A 27,487-nucleotide genomic window follows, 5' to 3' on the forward strand; every position below is an offset into this window, starting at 1 on the left:
CCACAATAACTTTTTAAAAAATTATTTTCATGGGAGGTGGGCGTCACTGGCTAGGCCAGCATTTATTGCCCTTGAGAAGGTGGTGGTGAGCTACCTTCTTGAACCACTGCAATCCATCTGGTACGGGTATACCCACAGTGTTGTTAGGAAGGGAGTTAGTAAGGCGGACTTTGCAGGGTCGACAGGGCTGGGTTTGCCATTGTCGTTTCTGGTGCTTCAGTTGATGCCGGGTAGTCAGTCCAGTTTCATTCCTTTTAGACTTTTCTCTAGCAGTCTGGTACAACTGAATGGCTTGCTAGACCATATTGCTGTAGGTCTGGAGTCACATGTAGGCCAGACCAGGTAAGGATGGCAGATTTCCTTTCCTAAAGGGCATTAGTGAACCAGATTTTTTTAAACAACAATCGACAATGGTTTTATGGTCACCATTAGACTAGCTTTTTAATTCCAGATTTATCAATTGAATTTAAATTCCACCTACTGCTGTGGTGGGATTCGAACACATGTTCCCAGAGTAATAGCCTGGGCCTCTGGATTACTAGTGCACAATGCCACCACACACCTCTCGAACATACAAACATAAGAATTAGGAGCAGGAGTAGGCCATTTGGCCATTTAGTAAGATTATGGCTGATCTGATTGTGGCCTCAACTCCACTTTCCCACCTACCCCCAATACCCTTTGACTCCCTCGTTAGTCAAGAATTTATCTACCTCTGCCTTAAAAAAATTTCAGTGACCCTGGACTTCATCCCATATCCTAGGCTTTCCCTACAAACAAGACTTACCAAACTGACACTTTATCCTGCGACTCATAATGAGTAAGCCCATCCCATCTCACCCCATCCAACTCTATCATATCCCATCCCATTCCATCCCCATCCATCCCATCCCCAGCTGCAGCACTTGTAACTTACTGGCTTGGGTCTTCAGTCATTGGACTTCCTCCTGATTTCGGAATCTTTCCGCTTCTGGCGGTCGGGGCACCTAAACACGTTGAGAAGGAGACAGCAAAGAGATGCTCAGCTACTGTGCAAAGCTAACAGTGTCGGCCGAGGAGCTAAAGTCAACGCTCAGTTCATACAGGTCCCAAACTATTCAATCCCTAGCCTCTGTTTCAGGAATCACATCACAAACGGAAGCCAAAAAAAAAAACCTGTTTACAAATTACAGTCGAGTCAAACTCAATTCCAATCCATTGCACCCAGCAACGGGGGAATCGCTGCTGCAAGTAGTTTGCTGAGTGAAATATGTCGAACCGTGTTCAAGTCTCTCTCCCCCTTCTGCTAAAACCTTCCTTAACTCATCCCAGCAGACTTGTGGAGCTCGGCTGTATCTGAACTCAGAAACTTTGCATCCCGCTTGACCGAGTAAGTGTGGGTATTGCGGCAGTGGTTGGGGTTCCGTTCAGCCCATCGCCCTCTTCTCGGAAGCTTAGTCACTCAGTCCCACTGATGGTGCAATTTCCACCCGCGCAATGTCAATTTCACAAGCGCTTTCGCATCAATTTCAGGTTCCGGTCGGCTCACAGTCCATCATCACTCTTTCATTTGAAATACTTCTTATTTCTCCCAAATCGAAACATCGCCCCTTGTCACAACACTAAATCTCAAAGTCGAAATCTTTTTTTTTTAAAAGAAGACTCATTTAGCAACAACAGAGCTGAGGTCGAACTGAAAAAGGTCATCACTGCCCTATTCTAAATAACAAAATTCACACAAAAATAAACTCAACCCTTACCTTGGACAGCAAGGGCCACCGACAGCATCAAAAACAGGGACAACATCCATCGCCTTCTAAAGACTGGCCTGGGATTCATCGTCGTACTTTGTGTTGGAGCACAGGCAGTAGTGAGTTTGGACCTTCCCCTAACTACTGCCCAGAAATGTGAGAATTGGGAGGGTAGGTCTCGGCTGTACAAAGTAACTCAAACCCAACCTCCTGTCTGCGTCAGAACCGCAGGGGAAATAACAGCACGCAATGGAAACAGAGTCAACTCTTCAGCTCTTAAATTCTCCCCATTATAAAATTGAACAATATTTGTCAAACCCATTGTACGGAATATATTATCAAAAATGTGCCCCCGCTCACTTCAGCACTATAATAGACCTGAGTTGACCTGCACAGTGAATGATGGGGGAGCACTGAGCGGTGCCTGAATTTAAGAGCAAAGGCTGCTAATTCTTTTTGCATCAGTCTAAGTAAGGGAGCTTGTCTTTAAATTCTGATCAATAGTAAAAGGCTGTCAGGCGTACTTAGAAACAGCGGAAACATTAGTGTTTACTCTAAGAAGCACGCAGTTTAATTAGAGTTAGATGTGAGATGGTTAGATACAGACTCCGGATCTGTGAACAAACTTCATTCTAATACAATGGCAACAACGGAGACCTGACTCAAACGAGGGGAGGTATGAACACTTAATAGGAAGAGAAAATAGAGAGGGGGTAGTATTGATCAAAAAATACTGTTACAGCCCTGGAAGGGGATGATGCACTTGAGAGTTAAAAGGTAGAATTGATGTGGTTGCAATTAAGGAACTCTTAAGTTGCTAGTGTATACTAAAATATATCGAACTGTGGGGAGGAGATAGAGAAGAAAATTTGCAAACAAATTGCAGAAAGATGCAAGAACCTTAATGTAATGATAATGGGGGTGGGTGGGTGGCAAGTATCCTAACATAAACTGGGATAGTAACAGTTTAAAGGGCAAAGGTGTGGGGAGGGGGGAAATTCCTGAAATATGTATGAGAATTTTCTCGATCAGTCTGTTTCCAGCTCTATGAGGAAGGAAGCAGTGCTGGATCTAATTCTTGGAATAAAGTGGGGCACATTTTGGTGGCAGAGCATTTGGGAAACAGTGATCACTATATTAGGTTTACAGTAGCTATGGAAAAGGACAAGGTACAATTAAATGTGAAAATACTCAACAGGAGGAGGATTAATTTAATTGAGTTGCAAGGGGATCTGACCCAGTGGATTGGAATCAAAGATTGGTGAGTAGTCCAGTAACTGAACAATGGGAGGCCTTCAGAAAGGAGGTAGTTCTGGTACGCATTCCCATGAGGAATGGAGGCAGAAGGATTGGCTGAGGCACTAAGCGAATCCAAAGCTGGAGCTTCCTGGGTGACTTAAGATATAGAGCTTAAAGTGAAATGGAATAAGGAGGGTTATGATAATAGACTATGTTCATAATTCAGAAATGCAGAGGAGGACTTAAAAAGAGGGGCAGAGAGGGTATATGAGAATAGATTAGCGGGTAACATAAAACGGAACCCAAAAATCTTTTAGAAACATATAAATAGTCAAAGTTTGTCAAAGGAAGATGGGATTGATTATAGACTAAAAAGGAAATCTTGTGGAGGCAGAGGGATTGGTTGAGGTACTAAATGAGTAGGTTGTATTTGTCTTCATTAGAGAAGTCACAGTAAAGGAGGAGGTAGTAGAGAAATTGGATAGCAGATAAATAAGTGAAGAGGAGCCACTTAAAAGGGTGGAGATCCTCAAAATAGCAAAGTCAATGGTCCAAGTGGAACACATCCTAGTTGCTGAGGGAAGTAAGGGTGGAAATTGCAACGGCTTTGGTCACAATCTTCAAATTCTTCTTAGATATGGGAGAGGATTGGAAGATTGCAAGTGTTACACCCCTGTTTAAAAAGGGGAGAGAGATAAACCTGGCAACTATAGTCAGTCTAATGTTGGTGGCAGGGAAAAATTAATTGGGACTTGGAAAAATATGAACATGCAAGCATACGAAGATACGAGCATATGAATTAGGAGCAGGAGAAGGCCACTCGGCCCTTTGAGCCGGCTCCGCCAGTCAATAAGTTCATGGTTGAACTGATTACTCCACATTTCCACCTACCCCCAATAACCTTCCATCCCCTTGCTTCTCAAGAATCTATCTACCTCTGCCTTACAAATATTCAAAGTCTCTGCTTCTATTGCCTTTTGAGGAAGAGAATTCCAAAGACTCACAACCCTCTGAGAGAAAACATTTCTCCTCATCTCTGTCTTAAATGGGTGACCCCCTATTTTTAAACAGTTACCCCTAGTTCGAGATTCTCCCACAAGGGGAAACATCCTTTCTACATCCACCCTGTCAAGACCTCTCAGGATCTTATATGTTTCAATCAAGTCACCTCTTACTCTTCTAAACTCCAGCAGATACAAGCCAAGCCTGTCCAACCTTTCCTCAGAAGACAGCCCGCCCATTTCAGGTAGTAGTCCAGTAAACCATCTCTGTACTGCCTCCAATGCATTTACATCCTTCCTTAAATAAGGAGACCTCTATTGTGCACAGTACTCCAGATGTGGTCTCACCAATGCCCTGTATAACTGAAGCATAATGTCCCTACTTCTGGATTCAATTCCGCTCGCGATAAACGATAACATTCTATTAGCTTTCTTAATTACATGCTGTGCCTGCATACTAATCTTTTGTGATTCATGCACTAGGACACCCAGATCCTTCTGCATCTCAGAGCTCTGCAATCTCTCACCATTTAGGTAATATGTTTCTTTTTTATTCTTCCTGTCAAAGTGGACAATTTCCCACTTTCCCACATTATGCTCCATTTGCCAGATCTTTGCCCACTTACTTAACCTATCTATATTCCTTTGCAATAAAAACAAGAAATGCTGGAAATACTCAGCAGGTCTGGCAGCATCTGTGGAGAAAGAAGCAGAGTTAACGTTTCAGGTCAGTGACCCTTCTTCAGAACTAGCAGATATTAGAAATGTGAAAGATTTTAAGGAAGTAAAGCAGGGGTGGGACAAGAGATAACAAAGGAGAAGGTGTAGATAGGACAAAGTCACAGAGAATAACTGACCAGAAGGTCATGGAGCAAAGGCAAACAATATGTTAATGGTGTGTTGAAAGACAAAGCATTAGTACAGATAGGGTGTTAACGGACTGAAAACTGAACAGCAGCAAGTACAAACATGGAAATAAGCAGTGGGTAAGCAAACTGAACAAACTAAGATAAAATAAAATAAACACAAAAAAACAAGAAAAAGAAAAAAATAACTAAAAATAAAAGTAAAAAGGGGGGCCCCGTCATGCTCTAAAATTATTGAACTCAATGTTCAGTCCGGCAGGCTGTAGTGTGCCTAATCGGTAAATGAGATGCTGTTCCTCGAGCTTGCGTTGATGTTCACTAGAACACTGCAGCAATCCCAGGACACAGATGTGAGCATGAGAGCAGGGGGGAGTGTTGAAATGGCAAGCAACCGGAAGCTCGGGGTCATGCTTGTGGACTGAGCGGAGGTGTTCCGTGAAGCGGTCACCCAATCTGCGTTTGGTCTCCCCAATGTAGAGGAGACCACATTGTGAACAGCGAATACAGTATACTACATTGAAAGAAGTACAAGTAAATCGCTGCTTCACCTGAAAGGAGTGTTTGGACTGCACGGAGGTGTTCCTATCTACACCTTCTCCTTTGTTATCTCTTGACCCACACCCGCTTTACTTGCTTAAATCCTTTCACATTTCTAATATCTGCTAGTTCTGAAGAAGGGTCACTGACCTGAAACGTTAACTCTGCTTCTCTCTCCACAGATGCTGCCAGACCTGCTGAGTATTTCCAGCATTTCTTGTTTTTATTTCAGATTTGCAGCATCCGCAGTATTTTGCTTTGATTTATATCCCTTTGTAGCCTCCTTATGTTCTCTTCACATGTTTTGGGGCGGCACAGTGGCGCAGTGGTTAGCACTGCAGCCTCACAGCTCCAGCGACCCGGGTTCAATACTGGGTACTGCCTGTGTGGAGTTTGCAAGTTCTCCCTGTGTCTGCGTGGGTTTCCTCCGGGTGCTCCGGTTTCCTCCCACATGCCAAAGACTTGCAGGTTGATAGGTAAATTGGCCATTATAAAAATTGCCCCTAGAAGAGGTAGGTGGTAGGGAAATATAGGGACAGGTGGGGATGTGGTAGGAATATGGGATTAGTGTAGGATTAGTATAAATGGGTGGTTGATGGTCGGCACAGACTCGGTGGGCCGAAGGGCCTGTTTCAGTGCTGTATCTCTAAACTAAACTAAACTAAACATGTTACTTTCCTACCTATCTTTCTGTCATCAGCAAATTTAACAACCATACCTTGGGTCCCTTCATCTAAGTCATTTATATAAACTGTAATATTTTGAGGCCCCAGCACTGATCCCTGTGGCACACCACTCATTACATCTTGCCAACCAGAAAATGACCTATTTATGCCTACTCTCTGTTTCCTGTTAGCTAACCGATCTTCTATCCATGAGTTCATAAATGACAGCCAGCACGGATTTGTTAACATGATTGCGTTTTATGATGAAGTAATGGAAAGGATTGATGAGGGTAGTGCAGTTGATGTTTGTATATGGACTTTCAAAAACAAGCTACCACAATTAGCAAAACTGAAGCCCACGTACATGGATACAAAATTGGGTAAGAGACAGAAAGCAGGGAACTTTGATTAACAATTGTTTTTCAGACTGGAGGGAAAAATACAATGATGTACTTCAGGGGTCAGAGTTGGGACCACTACTCTTGTTGATATATAATGACCTAGACCTGGGTGTACAGACCTAATTTCAAAGTTTGCAGATAACGCAAAACTCAGAAATGTAGTAAACAGTGAGAATAGTCGAACATAGGCTGGTGAAATGAGCAGGCACGTGGCAGATTAAATTTAATGCCGAGAAGTTTGAAGTAGTAGGAAGAATGAGGAGAGCCAACATAAACTAAATGGTACAATTTTACAAGGGCCACAAGAGCAGAGAGACCTTGGTGTGTATGTACACAAATCTTTAAAGGTGGCAGGACAAGTTGAGAAAGAGGTTAAAAAGGCATACCAGATCCTTGGCTTTGTAAATAGAGGCATAGAGTACAAAAGCAAGTTAAGGTGAAACTTTATAAAACACTGGTTCAGCCTCAGCTGGAGGACGGCCAATTCTGGACACTACAATTTAGAAAGTCAAGGCCTTAGAGATGGTGCAGAGCAGGTTTACCAGAATGGTACCAGGGATGAAAGACTTCAGTTACTTGGAGAGACAGGAGAAGTTGGAATTGTTCTCCTTAGGGGCAAATGGCCTCCATCTCTGGTGTATCATTCGAAGTTTCTATGATTCGACATTTTCACTCTCACACACTCACAAGTTCACACATTGACACACACTCAGATGTATATACATACTTATACACTCACTCACAAATATACACATACTCACACACATACATACTTATACACTCACTCACAAATATACACATACTCACACACATACATACTTATACGCTCACTCACAAATATACACATACTCGCACACACATACATACTGATACACTCACTCACAAATATACACATACTCACACACACATACATACTGATACACTCACTCACAAATATACACATACTCGCACACACATACTTACTTATACACTCACCCACAAATATACACATACTCGCACACACATACATACTGATACACTCACTCACAAATATACACATACTCACATACATACTTACTTATACACTCACCCACAAATATACACATACTCACACACACATACTTACTTATACGCTCACTCACAAATATACACATACTCACACACACATACATACTGATACACTCACTCACAAATATACACATACTCACACACACATACTTACTTATACACTCACTCACAAATATACACATACTCACACACACATACATACTGATACACTCACTCACAAATATACACATACTCACACACACATACTTATACACTCACTCACAAATATACACATACTCACACACACATACTTACTTATACACTCACTCACAAATATACACATACTCACACACACATACTTATTTATACACTCACTCACAAATATACACATACTCACACACATACATACTTATACACTCACTCACAAATATACACGTACTCACACACATACATACTTATACGCTCACTCACAAATATACACATACTCGCACACACATACATACTGATACACTCACTCACAAATATACACATACTCACACACACATACTTACTTATACACTCACCCACAAATATACACATACTGACACACACATACTTACTTATACACTCACTCACAATTATACACATACTCACACACACATACATACTGATACACTCACTCACAAATATACACATACTCACACACACATACTTACTTATACACTCACTCACAAATATACACATACTCACACACACATACATACTTATACGCTCACTCACAAATATACACATACTCAGACACACATACTTACTTATACACTCACTCACAAATATACACATACTCACACACACATACATACTTATACGCTCACTCACAAATATACACATACTCACACACGCATACATACTGAAACAGTCACTCACAAACATATACATACTTATACACTCATTCACAAATATACACATACTCACACACACATACATACTATACACTCACTCAAATATACACATACTCACACACACATACTTACTTATGCACTTACTCACAAATATACACATACTCACACACACATACATACTGAAACAGTCTCACAAATATACACATACTCACACACATATACATACTTATACACTCACTCACAAATATACACATACTCACACACACATACTTACTTATACACTCACTCACAAATATACACATACTCAGACACACATACATACTGAAACAGTCACTCACAAACATATACATACTTATACACTCATTCACAAATATACACATACTCACACACACATACATACTATACACTCACTCAAATATACACATACTCACACACACATACTTACTTATGCACTTACTCACAAATATACACATACTCACACACACATACATACTGAAACAGTCTCACAAATATACACATACTCACACACATATACATACTTATACACTCACTCACAAATATACACATACTCACACACACATACTTACTTATACACTCACTCACAAATATACACATACTCAGACACACATACTTACTTATACACTCACTCACAAATATACACATACTCACACACACATACATACTTATACGCTCACTCACAAATATACACATACTCAGACACACATACTTACTTATACACTCACTCACAAATATACACATACTCACACACACATACATACTTATACGCTCACTCACAAATATACACATACTCACACACACATACATACTGAAACAGTCACTCACAAATATACACATACTCACACACATATACGTACTTATACACTCACTCACAAATATACACATACTCAGACACACATACTTACTTATACACTCACTCACAAATATACACATACTCACACACACATACATACTGAAACAGTCACTCACAAATATACACATACTCACACACATATGCATACTTATACACTCATTCACAAATATACACATACTCACACACACATACATACTTATACACTCACTCACAAATATACACATACTCACACACACATACTTACTTATGCACTTACTCACAAATATACACATACTCACACACACATACATACTGAAACAGTCACTCACAAATATACACATACTCACACACATATACATACTTATACACTCATTCACAAATATACACATACTCAGACACACATACTTACTTATACACTCACTCACAAATATACACATACTCACACACACATACATACTTATACGCTCACTCACAAATATACACATACTCACACACACATACATACTGAAACAGTCACTCACAAATATACACATACTCACACACATATACGTACTTATACACTCACTCACAAATATACACATACTCAGACACACATACTTATACACTCACTCACAAATATACACATACTCACACACACATACATACTGAAACAGTCACTCACAAATATACACATACTCACACACATATGCATACTTATACACTCATTCACAAATATACACATACTCACACACACATACATACTTATACACTCACTCACAAATATACACATACTCACACACACATACTTACTTATGCACTTACTCACAAATATACACATACTCACACACACATACATACTGAAACAGTCACTCACAAATATACACATACTCACACACATATACATACTTATACACTCATTCACAAATATACACATACTCACACACACATACATACTTATACACTCACTCACAAATATACACATACTCACACACATATACATACTTATACGCTCACTCACAAATATACACATACTCACACACACATACATACTTATACACTCACTCACAAATATACACATACTCACACACACATACATACTTATACACTCACTCACACATATGGGGCTGGATTTTATTGGCCGCGAGCTACAAAAATGGCAGCCCGCCCGTGCGAGCCGCACGCCAAAGAGCCGCCTCAATCTCCTGCCTGGCTGCTCATTTAAATGGCTGCGCCCCCCCACCCCCCCCCCCCCCCCCAATCATACAGAGGGGGCAGGCTGTCTGGCAATGGTGTCACTTACTGTGTGCAGGCGCTACCGCCATTTTTAAAGGGCAGCCAGCCCAGCTGGCACATTTAAATTTTTATAGAAGTAACCCCCCAAAATTGAATAAATAAATTTATAACACCCCTTTCCCACCCCGCAATTACAATTACAGTAACTATTTTCCCTTCCCCCCCCAAAAAACACCTTTTACATCTGACCCTCCCCCCAAACTGCACAATGTTTAAAGGTCAACCCTTTCCACCATCCCCTACACCCACTACATTTATTAGAATTCACCGCTCCCACACTGAAAATCTTACCACCTCCCAGCTCCCCACCAGTGTGGCCCCGTATTTCCCTGGACGGTGATTTGAAGGTGCTGGCCGCCGCACCGAAGATATATACACACACTCACACATATACACACATTCACACATATACACACACTCATTTATACATACTCGCTCACACATATACACAGACGCACATATATACACCCACTCACACATATACACACTGGCGCATATATACACTCACTCATACATATACACACTGGCGCATATATACACTTATTCACTCACTCACACATAGACACACACTCACACATATATACACACATATACACACACACATATTTATATATATATATATATATATACACACACGCATATACATACATCACACATATATACACACATATACACACACACACATATATATATATATATATACACCCACTCACACATATACACACACACACACACATATATATATATACACCCACTCACACATATACACACACTCACATATATACACACACTCACACACATACACACACTCACACACATACACACACTCATTTATACATACTCGCTCACACATATACACACAAGCACATATATACACCCACTCACACATATACACACTGTCACATATATACACTCACTGACACATATACACACTTATACACTCACTCACACATAGACACACACTCACACATATACATACACTCACACATATACATACACTCACACATATACACACACTCACACATATATACACACACATATATACACCCACTCACACATATGCACACACTTACATATATACATACATGTATACACACACACACATATACACACTTATCCACTCACTCACACTTAGACACACACTCACACATGTACACACACTCACACATATACATACATATATACACTTATTCACACATATTCACACACACACACATATAAACACTTATACACACACTCACACATATATACACACTTATACACACACACATAGACACACACTTATAAACTCACTCATACATGTATGCACTCACTTACACAAACACACACTCACACATGTGATATCAAGAAATGACTGAAGGCTCTGGATACTGCAAAGGCTATGGGCCCTGACAATATTCCGGCAATAGTACTGAAGACCTGTGCTCCAGAACTTGCCATGCCTCTGGCTAAGCTGTTCCAGTACAGCTACAACACTGACATCTACCCTGCAATGTGGAAAATTGCCCAGGTATGTCCTGTACACAAAAAGCAGGACAAGTCCAACCCGGCCAGTTACTGCCCTACCAGTCTACTCTCAATCATCAGTAAAGTGATGGAAGGTGTCATCAACAGTGCCATCAAGCACACTTGCTTAGCAATAACCTGCTTAGTGATGCTCAGTTTGGGTTCCGCCAGGGCCACTCAGCTCAGGGGGAAAACACTCCACTGGTTGGAGTCATACCTAGTGCAAAGGAAGATGATTGTGGTTGTTGGAGGTCAATCATCTCAGCTCCAGGACATCACTGCAGGTGTTCCTCAGGGTAGTGTCCCAAGCCCAACCATCTAGGCCACAACTATAATCATGAGTGACTTTATTCTACATGTAGATTGGTCAAACCAAATTAGCAATAATACTCCGAAGGAGGATTTCCTGGAGTGTGTACGTGACAGTTTTTTAGACCAATATATTGAGGAACCAAGTAGAGAACAGGCTATCCTAGACTGGGCATTGCGCAATGAGAAAGGATTAATTAACAATCTTGTTGTGCAGGATCCCTTGGGGAGGAGTGTCCATAACATGATAGAATTCTTCATTAAGATGGAGAGCGAAGTAGTTGAATCCGAAACTAGGTCCTGAGTCTAAATAAAGGAAACTACGAAGGTATGAGGCGCGGGTTGACAATGGTAGATTGGGGAACTTTACTGAAAGGGTTGATGGTGGATAGGCAATGGATAATATTTAAAGAACGTGTGCATGAATTACAACAATTATTCATTCCTGTCTGGCGCAAAAATAAAACCCGAAATGTGGCTCAACCATGGCTTACAAACGAAATTAGGGATAGTATTAGATCCAAAGAGGAGGCATATAAAATTGCCAGAAAAAGCAGCAAGTCTGAGGATTGGGAGCAGTTTAGAATTCAGCAAAGGAGGACAAAGAGGTTGATTAAGTGGGGGAAAATAGAGTATGAGGTAAACTTGCAGGGAACATAAAAACTGACTTTAAAAGCTTCTATAAATAAGTGAAGAGAAAAAGATTAGTGAAGACAAATATAGATCCCTTACAGTCAGAAACAGAGGAAATTATAATGGGGAACAAAGAACTGGCAGAACAATTAAACACATACTTTGGTTCTGTCTTCACAAAGGAGGACACAAATAACCTCCCAGAAATGTTAGGGAACCAAGGGTCTAATGGGAGGGAGGAACTGAAGGAAATCAGTATTAGTAAAAAAAATAGTGCTAGGGAAATTAATGGGGTTAAAGGCTGACAAATCCCCAGGGCCTGATGTTCTACATCCCAGAGTACTAAAGGAAGTGGCCCTGGAAATAATGAATGCGTTGATGGTCATCTTCCAAAATTCTAAAGACTCTAGAGCAGTTCCTACAGATCGGAAAGTGGCAAATGTAACCCCACTATTTAAAAAAGGAGGGAGAGAAAAAACAGGGAATTACAGACCAGTTAGCCTTACATCAGTAGTGGGGAAAATGCCAGAGTCTGTTATAGAGGATGTGATAGAAGAACACCTGGAAAGCATAAATGGGATTGGACAAAGTCAGCATGGGTTTACGAAAGGGAAATCATGCTTAACAAATCTACTGTAGTTTTTTGAGGATGTAACTAGTAGAATAGATAAGGGAGAACCAGTGGATGTGGTGTATTTGGATTTTCAGAAGGCTTTTGATAAGGTCCCACATAAGAGGTTAGTGTGCAAAATTAAAGCACATGGGATTGGGGGTAATATACTGGCATGGATTGAGAATTGTTTGACAGACAGGAAACAGAACAGAAATAAACGGTGCTTTTTTCCGGGTGGCAGGCAGTGACTAGTGGGGTACTGCAGGGATCAGTGCTTGAGCCCCAGCTATTTACAATATATGTTAAAGACTTGAGGGAACTAAATGTAACATTTCCAAGTTTGCAGATGACACAAAGCTGGGGAAGAAAGTGAGCTGTGAGGAAGATACAAAGAGGCTCCAATGTGATTTGGACAGGTTGGGTGAGTGGGCAAATGCATGGCATCTGCAGTATAATGTGGATAAATGTGAGGTTATCCACTTTGGTTGTAAAAACAGAAAGGCAGATTATTATCTGAATGGTGATAGACTGGGAAAGGGGGAGGCGCAACGAGACCTGGGTGTCCTTGTACACCAGTCGCTGAAAGCAAGCATTCAGGTGCAGCAAGCAGTTAGGAAGGTGAATGATATGTTGGCCTTCATTACGAGAGGATTTGAGTACAGGAGCAAGGATGTCTTACTGCAGTTATACAGGGCCTTGGTGAGCCCACATCTGGAGTATTGTGTGCAGTTTTGGTCTCCTTATCTGAGGAAGGATGTTTTTGCCATGGTGGGAGTGCAAAGAAGATTTACTAGGCTGATTCCTGGGATGGCAGGATTGATGTATGAGGAGAGATTGGATCACCTAGGCCTATATTCATTAGAGTTTAGAAGAATGAGAGGGGATCTCATAGAAACCTATAAAATTCTAACAGGACTAGACAGGCGAGATGCAGGGAGGATGTTCCCAATGGCTGGGGAGTCCAGAACCAGGGGTCACAGTCTCAGGATACGGGGTATGCCATTTAGAACCGAGATGAGTAGAAATTTCTTCACTCAGAGGGTGGTGAACCTATGGAATTCTCTACCGCAGAGGGCAGTGGAGGCTATTACATTAAATATATTCAAAAAGGAGATAGATATTTTTCTTAATGTCAAAGGTATCAAGGGATATGGGGAGAAAGCGGAAACAGGGTACTGAATTAGACGATCATCCATGATCCTTTTTGAATGGCAGAGTAAGGCCGAACGGCCAAATGGCCGGCTCCTGCTCCTATTTTCTATGTTTCTAATCATCAGGTCAGAAGTGGGGATGTTCGCTGATGATTGCACAATGTTCAGCACCATTCGTGGCTCCTCAGATACTGAAGCAGTCTCTGTAGAAATGCAACAAGACCTGGACAATATCCAGGCTTGGGCTGATAAGTGGCAAGTAACATTCGTGCCATGTAAGTGTCAGGCAATGACCATCTCCAACAAGAGAGAATTTAACTGTCTCCCCTTGACATTCAATGGCATTATGATTGCTGAAGCCCCCACTATCAACATCCTGGGGGTTACCATTGACCAGAAACTGAACTGGACCAGCCACATAAATACTATGACTACAAGAGCAGGTCAGAGGTTAGGAATCCTGAGGCGAGTAATTCACCTCTTGACTCCCCAAAGTCTATCCACCATCTACAAAGCACAAGTCAGGAGTGTGATGGAATACTCTCCACTTGCCTGGATGGGTGCAGCTCCAACAACACTCAAGAAGCTCGACACCATCCAGGACAAAGCAGCCCACTTGATTGGCACCCCATCTACAAACATTCACTCCCCCCAACCACCGATGCACTGTGGCAGCAGTGTGTACCATCTACAAGATGCACTGCAGCAACACACCAAGACTCCTTAGAAAGCACCTTCCAAACCTGTGACCCCTACCACCTAGAAGGACAAGGGCAGCAGATGCATGGGAACACCACCACCTGCAAGTTCCCCTCCAAACCACACACCATCCTGACTTGGAATTATATCTCCGTTCCTTCACTGTCGCTGGGTCAAAATCCTGGAACTCCCTTCCTAACAGCACTGTGGGTGGACCTACCTCAGATGGACTGCAGCGGCTCAAGAAGGCAGCTCACCACCACCGTCTCAAGGGCAATTAGGGATGGGTAATAAATGCTGGCCTAGCCAGCGACGCCCACATCCTCATGAATGAATAAAAAAACATATACACACACTCATACACTCACTCACACCTATACATACACTCACACATATACGCACATTTATACACTCACACACATATATACACACTTACACACACGCACACATACACAAACTCACACTTATGCACATACTCCCACATATTTACACACACTTATACACACATTCACACATTTCTGCACACTTATACACAGTCACACGTATACACATGCTCACACATGGGCTGGATTTTACCTGGCCCCCGACATTGGGAGTCATGGTGGGAGCCCGGAAAATGTCTCTGGGAGAGGCCTACCATTGGCCTCGGTGCTGGAAAGGCCCAGCCCCATATTGCCGGTGGTGGCAAGGCCCCGTGGCGGCCCCCCACTCCCCCCACCATTGCTCGACGACGGGGCCAAAATGTAAATATTTAAATGTATGAAAATGATTGAATTAACTACTTACCCGCTCCTGCCGTCTGTTGCTTTGCCAAATTGGTTGTGGCGGCTGTCCCTCCCGCGCCGTTGGATCTCCGATGCGGGACACTGGTGGAGAGCTGGGAGCATCGAGATTATTTCCAGTGCGGTGAGGGGTGGGGTTGAGGGTGAGCAGGGTAAATGATTTCGATTGGTGGAGGGGATGGTGGGAAGGGGTTGAAGGTAAAAGTTACTGAACTTTTGAGGGAGGGTAGGTCAGGAACTCAAGGGAAGTATTTTGGGGGGTGAGAGGGCAAGGAATGGATATTGGGGGGGGGGCGGGGAGAGGGGATGGAAACAATTCTTTCATTGTTCAGATAAATTTTAATGTGCTTATTCCCTTAAATATTGAAATTCAATGTTAGTGCTGGAAGCCCATTAAAAATGGTGCCGGCGTCTGCTCAGTGGTGCCAGAAATCATTGCCAGGGACGGATCACCCGCCCCCTCCCACACCATCAGCAGGGGAGGGGGTGGTCCGCCCTGGCCATGTAATTGAGCCTACCCATATAATATCGCAGCAGCTCTGCAGAGTAACGCCAGTGCATGCGGGCCGCCATCTTTTATGGCCGCCGCCGATTTCAGCAGTGGCAAAATAACATCCAGGCCATATATACACACTTGTACATGCACTCAGCATATACACACACTTATACACTCACTCACACATCTAAACACTGTTCCGAAAGTCCTTCCATTTAAAAAAAAATTGAGGACGTGTTAAAACTGGAAAGATTCCATGGATGTGTTTTTTTTTACTAAGTTCACCGAAGGGACACTTGAGATGTTGTTTGAAAGCCACCTGTGCTGGAAGTCATGTGCTTTGGGCTCAGTAAACAACAGAACCCTTGGTGACCTGGGGAAAAATGGTTACAGAGAAGCCACATGTCAAGGTTTATGAGGTCAGGAGGTCGACTCTCTGTTTGGGTTTGGATATTGTTTGCAGTTTAGTTGGGGTGTGAACTGCTTGAAGACAGCTGTCAAGGAAAAAGAAACCACCCAGCTCACCTCCTTCTCTACCTCTTTGAAGAAGTCCAACAAAGATCCAGTGTGGGAGAGCTAAAATCCCTGGAGCTACATGGTTCCGGAGAAGCTGAGAAATATCCTGCGATTCAAATGTGTGCTGTTGGAAAAACCTTGATGCCACATTTCTCCTAGATAACGCACTAGAATAATTCTCAACATCTCCAGAATGAACTGCTTCTGAAATAATCCCAGTGACCCGTTTCCATATACCCGGATGCCAGACCATAAAAGGGACTTCCTTCCATATCTTCTCTTTTTTCTTCACGAATTAGCAAGTATTTGTCCAAACTAGTCTTTTTTTTATCTTTTTTTTGTAACAGACCTCTGCAGAGAGAATTTTTGTATTTTTTCCAGCGTATATGTAAGTGGAATTGGGGAATTTTACAAAGGGAACTTTTGTATTTTAATCGGTTCATTTATGCTTTGCTTCATTACTGGTTGTTTTTATAATAAACTGATAATTTTGTTGTTTATTAAAGAAAACTGGTTGGTGTATTTTTTCTGGGATAAAAAAAAACAAGAGTGTATGATTGGCTGTATCGGTAACCGGGTAAACATTTAAATAGATGTTGTGACCTGTGGAGAAGTGGAACTAGAAAAGACAGTGCACTCCTCCCTCATCAATCGAAACAACACATTCACACATATAAACACACTTATACATTCACTCACACAAATACACATACTCACACATGGATACACACTTATACACACACTCACACATTTATACACACTTATTGGACTGGATTTTGTGCTGGAGGCTTCTGGCACCAGACTGAAAAGGCGAGGGAACCCAACCTCTGCATTTTCCCAGCTTCCCAGAGGGCTCCGTCGGTCTTTTTGTGACCGTATTAGGAGGCGAGATCCCCGACCCTTTAAAGACTTGAAAGGGACGGGGATCCCGTCTCCAACAGCTGCCAGCCAATCAGAGGGCCAGGAATGGAGGCCACTGCTGGTACCGCAGAGGCCTCAGACCCAGGCCCAGTGGTGGAACCCTGGACAAAAGGTAGGTGAGGTGGGGTCGCGGGGGCCAGTTGGGAAGGCTCTGGTGAGGGGGGCCTGGGGGGTAATCCTGAGGTCCGGGGGAGGGGATCCCGGCAGTGAATTGGTTCCTGATGGGGTTCCTCTGAGGTCATGAATTGCACATGGAATTGCGACTCCCGCCCATCAAGCCTGCAGGGGCGTGCCTCATTTTACAAGGCCTCCTGTCCGCGTGGCAGAGGACCCCCCCCCACCCCACCGCTGGTGAGATCCCAGTGGCAGGGAGAAGAGACTCCTAATTGGCCATTAATAGGCCACTTAAGGGCCTCAATTGGCCTCTGGGCGGGAAGGCCGTCGTCAAGCTATCCTGTCCCTAGCAGGTCACTGGGCGATGGAAGGTGACAAGCCCTCTGCCCCGCTGCCCCCGTGCCACCTGTAGCAACATTCCGTGTTTCCTCTGCCTCTGATCCTGCCTCGGGAGTTGGGGGGGGGGAATCCCGTAAAGTCCAGCCCATACACTCACTCACACATATACAAACACTCACACATATATGCACATTTATACACACACACATATACACATACTCACACGTATACACACATATACACACAATCACACACATCCACACATTTATACACTGACTCACACATATGTAATTTTATTTATTTGTGGGATGTGGGCGTCACTGGCTAGGCCAGCATTTATTGCCCATCCCTAATTGCCCTTGAGCTACTAGGCCGTTTCAGAGGGCAGTTAAGAGTCAAACACATTACTGTAGATCTGGAGTCACATGAAGGCCAGACCAGGTAAGGATGGCAGATGTCCTTCCCTAAAGGACATTCGTGCAGGACACATATGTAATGAGTTCTTTTATGTTGTCTGATGCAACATAAATGAGATGTGTGGAGTCCAGTTATGCTGAAGATCTCAAATAGGTTTATTACGGCTAAACTATTATACAGTACAGAGCTAACTATTTACATAACCTTACTCTTGGGTGTTACAGTTGCAGAATGACTCTGGCTTTGAGTCACATGACTGTGTCCTGATACTTGGCTCATTAGCATGCTAAGATCTTAAAAGGGACATCACTCTTAAAGGCAATCATACAACATCCCCTTTCTTTCCAAAGATATGTTTTGTATGCTAAAAGTAAAAACACATAGGATTAGATAACATTAAAGTTATTTACACAGGTATAGAGATTATGAAATTTACAAGAATAGAGGCTCAAAAGTCCATATATCATCTCGGTGGTTTGATAACTCTTGCTCAGCGAGTTTGCGTCCCATCTGTTGCTGTTTTTTCTGAAGTTTCTCCCTCTCTGCATTCAGTCTCTGTTGCTCTGCCTTCAGCCTGCTAACATACTCTGTTGCTTTTCTCAAGATGACCACTTTTGGGGCCTTGTCATTCTTGGAAAGTTCAGGCACCTCATTTCGAAGTGCCAACAGACAATACTTCAACTCATTCTTCCTCTGCCTCTTCAGGACATTACATGTCCTTCACCTCTCCTCATCCTCCATGTCTGAAGGCTTGGGGCTCAAGGTCGAGGACTGGTTGGGGATGAGTACTTGGTCTCATGGAGATACCTGTCCATTCTGGCTTGTTGTGGTGCTGGCGGTTCTCTAGGGAGCTGAAGTGAAGGCACGGTATAGTTGTGCTGTTGCTGGGTTTCCAGACTGCACTGTTTGATGAATTAGAGATCCAAGGCAATGGGGGAATGAGGAATTGAAGGCAATTATTATTAGTAAGAAGGTTGTTTTGAAGAAATTAATGGGGCTGAAGATTGATAAGTCCCCAGGACCTGATATTCTACATCCCAGAGTGTTGAAAGAGGTAGCTATGGGGATAGTGGATGCATTGGTGATCATCAAATCTGCCCCGCTATTCAATACGATCATGGCTGATCATCCACTTCAATGCCTTTTTCCCACACTATCCTCATGTTCCCTTACCTCATTTATATTTAGAAATCTGTCAAATCTCTGCTTTAAACATACTCAGTGACAGAGCTTCCACAACCCTCTGGGGTAGAGAATTCCAAAGATTCACAAGGATCTGAGAAAAGAAATTACTCCTCGTCTCTGTCCTAAGTGGCTTCCCCCTTATTTTGAAATTGTGTCCCCTGTTTCGAGACTCCACAACCAACATCTGCAGCAAGTGTTTGCTGCTCAAAGAGCTTCGGCTCAGAGTCATTGAACTGGAGTCCGAGCTGCAGACACTGCGAAGCATCAGGGAAGGGGAAAGTTACCTGGACATTTTGTACCAGGAGGCGGTCACACCCCTTAGGATAGGGTCTTCTGATTTGGTCAGTGGTCAGGGACAGGAGAGTGTGACTTCAGCTGAGGCAGTTAAGAGGACCCGGAGGGCAGGAGTGCAGGAGCCTCAACCTTTGCGATTGTCCAACAGGTTTAAGGTTCTTTCAGCTTGCTTGGATGAGAGTGGGGGCTGCAGGGTGGATGAGCAACCTGACCATAGCACCATGGTACGGCAAGCCATTTGAGTGGAGGTAGAAAAAAGGAATGTAGTGGTAATAGGGGACAGTTTAGTCAGGTGGATTGACCCTGTTCTCTGCAGCAAAGCGCGAGAGTTCAGACGGCCGTGCTGCCTGCCCAGTGCCAGGGTTCGGGACATCTGCTCAGGGCTGGAGAGGAACTTACAGTGGGAGGGGGAGGATCCCATCATCGTGGTCAATGTAGGTACCAATACCATAAGCAGAACAAGGAAAGAGGTTCTGCATAGTCAGTATGAGGAACTAGGCACCAAATTAAGAAGCAGAACCTCAAAGGGTAATAATAAGGAAGATGGCTGTGGTTGTTGGAGGTCAATCATCTGAGCTCCAGGACATCACTGCAGGAGTTCCTCAGGGTAGTGTCCTGGGCCCAACCATCTTCAGCTGCTTCATCAATGACCTTCCTTCAATCATAAGGTCAGAAGTGGGGATGTTCGCTGCACAATGTTCAGCACCATTCGCGACTCCTCAAATACTGAAGCAGTCTGTGTAGAAATGCAACAAGACTTGGACAATATCCAGGCTTGGGCTGAAAAGTGGCAAGTAACATTCGCGCCACACAAGTGCCAGGCAATGACCATCTCCAACAAGAGAGAATCTAACCATCTCTCCTTGACATTCAATGGCATTACCATCGCTGAATCCCCCTCTATCAACATCCTAGGGGCTACCATTGACCAGAAACTGAACTGGAGTAGCCATACAAATACCATGGCTACAAGAGCAGGTCAGAGGCTAGGAATCCTGAGGCGAGTAACTCACCTCTTGACTCCCCAAAGCCTGAACACCATCTACAAGGCACAAGTCAGGAGTGTGATGGAATTCTCTCCACTTGCCTGGATGGGTGCAGCTCCAACAAGAAGCTCGACACCATCCAGGACAAAGCAGCCCGCTTGATTGGCACACCATCTACAAACATTCACTCCCTCCACCACCAACACACAGTGGCAGCAGTGTGTTCCATCTACAAGATGCACTGCAGCAATGCACCAAGGCTCCTTAGACAGCACCTTCCAAACCCGCGACCTCTACCACCTCGAAGGACAAGAGCAGCAGATGCATGGGAACACCACCACCTGCAGGTTCCCCTCCAAGTCACACACCATCCTGACTTGGAACTATATCGCCATTCCGTCACTGTCGCTGGGTCAAAGTCCTGGAACTCTCTTCCTAACAGCACGGTTGATGTACCTACCCCACATAGACTGCAGCGGTTCAAGAGGCAGCTCACCACCACCTTCTCAAGGGCAATTAGGGATGGGCAATAAATGCTGGCATAGCCAGTGACGCCCACATCCCATGAACGAATAAAAAAAATTCTCTGGATTATTACCTGAGCCATGTGCAAATTAGCATAGGGCAAATAAGATTAGAGAAATGAATGCGTGGCTCAAAGACTGGCGTGGTAGAAGTGGGTTCCAGTTTGTGGGGCACTGGGGAAAGTGGTGGCTTTCCCTTTGGGACAGTCTACCTCTGAACCATGTTGGGGCCTGTGTTCTAGCGAGCCGCATAACTAGGGAAGTACAGAGGGTTTTAAACTGAATAGTGGGGGCAAGGGATCAAATTTGGGAAGATGTGGTAAATCAAGGAGTAGAGACAAGGCAAGAGAGAAAGGTATTAATATGGGAAATGATAAACATACTGTGACAGGAAGGGACAGAGCGTACAAATCTGTAAGTCAACAGATAAGGCTAGACGTCACAAAAATAATAAAAGGACAAAACTAAATCTGTGTATCTGAATGCATGTAGCATTCAAAACAAAACAGATGAACTGAGAGCGCAAATAGAAATAAATAAGTACGATCTGCTAGCCATTACAGATATATGGCTGCAGGTCGACAAAGATTGGGACCGAATATTGAAGGGTATATGGCATTTAGGAGGGACAGGAGCTAGGAAAAGGTGGAAGGGTAGCTCTGTTAATTAATGATAATATTAGCGCAATAGAGAGGGATGACCTAAGTTCAGGAGACCAGGACGCAGAAGCAGTTTGGGTAGAAATGAGAAATCATAAAGGTAAAAAGTCACTTAAGGGAGTGGTGTCCAGGCCACCTCACATTAACTACACTGTAGGACGGGGTATAAAGGAAGAAATAATGGCAGCTTGCCGGAAATGTACAGCGATAATTATGGGGGATTTTAACCTACATATAGACTGGAAAGATCAGATGGGCAGAGATAGTCTAGATGAGAAGTACATAGCCATAGCCATAGCCGTGTCTAGGCCATTTCCCGCACCTCTACCCTCACCCCTTCCCCTCCCTCCCAGAACCATGACAGGGTTCCCCTTGTCCTCACTTTCCACCCCATCAGCCTCCATATCCAAAGGATCCTCCTCCACCATTATCGCCACCTCCAGCGTGATGCCACTACCAAAGGCATCTTCCCCTCCCTTTCCCTGTCAGCATTCCGAAGGGATCATTCCCTCTGCAACACCCTGGTCCACTCCTCCATTACCCCCACCAACTCATTCCTTCCCACGGCACCTTCCCCTGCAATCGCAGGAGGTGTAATACCTGCTCATTTACCCCCTCTCTCCTCACTATCCCAGGCCCCAAACACACCTTTCAGGTGAAGTAGCGATTTACTTGTACTTCTTTCAATGTAGTATTCTGTATTCGCTGTTCACAATGTGGTCTCCTCTACATTGGGGAGACCAAACGCAGACTGGGTGACCACTTTGCGGAACACCTCCGCTCAGTCCGCAAGCAGGACCCTGAGCTTCAGGTTGCTTGCCATTTCAACACTCCCCCCCGCTCTCATGCTCACATCTCTGTCCTGGGATTGCTGCAGTGTTCCAGTGAACATCAACGCAAGCTCGAGGAACAGCATCTCATTTACCGATAAGGCACACTACAGCCTGCCGGACTGAACATTGAGTTCAATAATTTTAGAGCATGACGGGCCCCCCATTTTACTTTTATTTTTAGTTATTTTTTTATTTTTCCTTTTTTTTATATATTTTTCTTTTTTTTGTGTTTATTTTATTTCATCTCAGTTTGCTTACCCACTTTTTTCATGTTTGTATTTGCGGCTGTTCAATTTTCAGTCCATTAACACCCGATCTGTACTAATGCGTTGTCTTTCGACACACCATTAACATATTGTTTGCCTTTGCTCCACGACCTTCTGGCCAGCTATTCTGTGACCTGGTCCTATTTACACCTTCTCCTTTGTTATCTCTTGTCCCACCCCCGCTTTACTTGCTTTTAACCTTTTACATTTCTAATATTTGCTAGTTCTGAAGAAGGGCCACTGACCTGAAATGTTAACTCTGCTTCTCTCTCCACAGATGCTGCCAGACCTGCTGAGTATTTCCAGCATTTCTTGTTATTTCAGATTTCCAGCATCCGCAGTATTTTGCTTTTATTATATGAGAAGTACATAGAATGCTTTCAGATAAATTCTTGGAATAATTCATTCTGGAGCTAACCAGAGAGCAGGCTATACTAGACCTGGTATTGTGCAACACGATAGGATTAATTAATGACCTCATAGTTCAGGCCCCAATGTAGAGGAGACCACATTGTGAGCAGCGAATACAGTGTACTACATTGCAAGAAGTACAAGTAAATCACTGTTTCACCTGGAAAGAGTGTTTGGGGCCTTGGATAGTGAGGAGAGAGGAGGTAAATAGGCAGGTGTTACATCTCCTGCAATTGCATGGGAAGGTGCCGTGGGAAGGGGACGAGGTGTCGGGGGTAATGGAAGAGTGGACCAGGGTGTCATGGAGGGAACAGTCCCTTTGGAATGCTGACAGGGGAGGGGAGGGGAAGACGTGCTTGGTGGTGGCATCATGCTGGAGGTGGCGGAAATGGCGGAGTATGTGGAGGCTGGTGGGATGGAAAGTGAGGACAAGGGGAACCCTGTCGTGGTTCTGGGAGGAAGGGGAAGAGATGAGGGCAGAAGTGCAGGAAATGGGCTAGACACAGTTGAGGGCCCTGTCACCACAGTGGCGGGGAATCCTCGGTTGAGGAAAAAGGAAGACATATCAGAAGCGCAGTCATGGAAGGTAGCATCATCAGAATAGATGCGTCAGAAATGGAGAAACTGGGAGAATGGTATGGAGTCCTTATAGGAAACAGGGTGTGAGGAAGTGTAGTCGAGATAGCCGTGGGAGTCGGTGGGTTTATAATGGTTATTCGTAGACAGCCTATCACCAGAGATGGAAACAAAGAAGTCGAGGAAGGGAAGGGAAGTGTTGGAGACGGACCATGTGAAGGTGAGAGAAGGGTGGAAATTAGAAGCAAAGTTGATAAAGTTTTCCAGTTTGGGATAGGAGCAGGAAACGGCACCGATACAGTCATCAATGTACCGGAAAAAGAGTTGGGGGAGGGGGCCTGAGTAGGACTGGAACAAAGAATGCTCGACATATCCCACAAAAAGACAGGCATAACTAGGACCCATGCGGGTACCCATAGCAACACCTTTTACTTGAAGGAAGTGAGTGGAGTTGAAGGAGAAGTTGTTCAATGTGAGAACAAGTTCAGCCAGGTGGAGGAGGGTGGTGGTGGATGGGGACTGGTTGGGCCTCTGTTCAAGGAAGAAGCAGACAGCCCTCAAACCGTCCTGGTGGGGGATGGAGAGGTAGAGAGATTGGACGTCCATAGTGAAGAGGCGGCGGTTAGGGCCAGGAAACTGGAAACTATCGAAATGACGTAGAGCATCAGAAGAGTCACGGATGTGGGTGGGAAGAGACTGGACAAGAGGTGAAAAAATAGAAAGAATTTCAGTGGGGCAAGAGCAGGCTGATACAATGGGTCTACCACGACAGTCCAGTTTGTGGATTTTGGGAAGGAGGTAGAAGCGGGCTGTCCGGGATTGCGGGACTATGAGGTTGGAAGCTGTAGAGGGAAGATCTCCAGAGGAGCTGAAGTCAGTGACAGTCCTGTGGACAGTAGCTTGATGTTTGGTGGTGGGGTCATGGTCCAGGGAGAGGTAGGAAGAAGTATCTGAGAGTTGGCACTCAGCCTCTGCATGGTAGAGTTGGTAAGCCAGACAACAACAGCACCACCCTTGTCTGCACGTTTGATTAAAATGTTGGGATTAGACCTGAGAGAACGGAGTGCAGCAAGTTCAGAGGGAGACAGCTTAGAGTGAGTGAGGAGGGCAGAGAAATTAAGACGGCCAATGTCATGACGACAGTTTTCCGATATGCCTTCTTGACCACATTATTTACCTGTCCAACCACCTTCAGGGATCAGTGGACATATACTCCAAGGTCCCTCTGTTCCTCTACACTTCTTTGTATCCTACCATTTATTGAGTATTCCCTGGACTTGTTTGCCTTCCCCAAATACATTACCTCACATTTCAGTGGATTGAATTCCATTTGCCACTGTTCCACCTACTTGACCAGTCCATTGATATTTTCCTGCAGTCTACAGCTTACCTCTTCATTCTCAATCACACAGCCAATTTTTGTATTGCCTAAACACTTCTTTATCATACTCCCTATATTCAAGTCCAACTCACTGATACATAGACAGTGTGACATCTCTTCATTTCCCCAGTCATGCTCAATTCCCAGAGGAAGGCTGACCAGGCCATGCGTATCCGGAAACAACTTGTTACAGCACAAGCTTTTAAATGTACAGGAAAGTACTTCAGCACCAGCCAGACCACTCCCTGTAGACAATTCAAATGTCAAGCAAACATAGGAAAGCTCCAAATAATAACTCAGGCAGTGAAGGATTTTAATAACTCAGGATGTGCAGGGTTTTAATAACTCAGGGTGTGCAGAGTTTTAATAACTCAGGGTGTGCAGGGTTTTAATAACTCAGGCAGTGAAGGATTTTAATAACTCAGGATGTGCAGGGTTTTAATAACTCAGGGTGTGCAGAGTTTTAATAACTCAGGGTGTGCAGGGTTTTAATAACTCAGGCAGTGAAGGATTTTAATAACTCAGGATGTGCAGGGATTTAATAACTCAGGGTGTGCAGAGTTTTAATAACTCAGGGTGTGAAGGGTTTTAATAACTCAGGCTGTGCAGGGTTTAATAACTCAGGGTGTGCTCAAGGTGGGCAGGGTTTTAATAACTCAGGGTGTGCAGGGTTTTAATAACTCAGGGTGTGCTCAAGGTGGGCAGGGTTTTAATAACTCAGGGTGTGCAGGGTTTTAATAACTCAGGGTGTGCTCAAGGTGTGCAGGGTTTTAATAACTCAGGGTGTGCTCAAGGTGTGCAGGGTTTTAATAACACAGGGTGTGCAGGGTTTTAATAACTCAGGGTGTGCTCAAGGTGTGCAGGGTTTTAATAACTCAGGGTGTGCAGGGTTTTAATAACTCAGGGTGTGCTCAAGGTGTGCAGGGTTTTAATAACTCAGGGTGTGCTCAAGGTGTGCAGGGTTTTAATAACTCAGGGTGTGCAGGGTTTTAATAACTCAGGGTGTGCTCAAGGTGTGCAGGGTTTTAATAACTCAGGGTGTGCAGGGTTTTAATAACTCAGGGTGTGCTCAAGGTGGGCAGGGTTTTAATAACTCAGGGTGTGCAGGGTTTTAATAACTCAGTGTGTGCAGGGTTTTAATAAGTCAGGCAGTGAAGGATTTTAATAACTCAGGGTGTGCAGGGTTGTAATAACTCAGGGTGTGCAGGGTTTTAATAACTCAGTGTGTGCAGGGATTTAATAACTCAGGCAGTGAAGGATTTTAATAACTCAGGGTGTGCAGGGTTTTAATAACTCAGGGTGTGCAGAGTTTTAATAACTCAGGGTGTGCAGGGTTTTAATAACTCAGGCAGTGAAGGATTTTAATAACTCAGGATGTGCATGGATTTAATAACTCAGGGTGTGCAGAGTT

Source organism: Heterodontus francisci, chromosome 20, assembly GCF_036365525.1.
Source record: "Heterodontus francisci isolate sHetFra1 chromosome 20, sHetFra1.hap1, whole genome shotgun sequence".
NCBI classification, from domain to species: Eukaryota; Metazoa; Chordata; class Chondrichthyes; order Heterodontiformes; family Heterodontidae; genus Heterodontus; species Heterodontus francisci.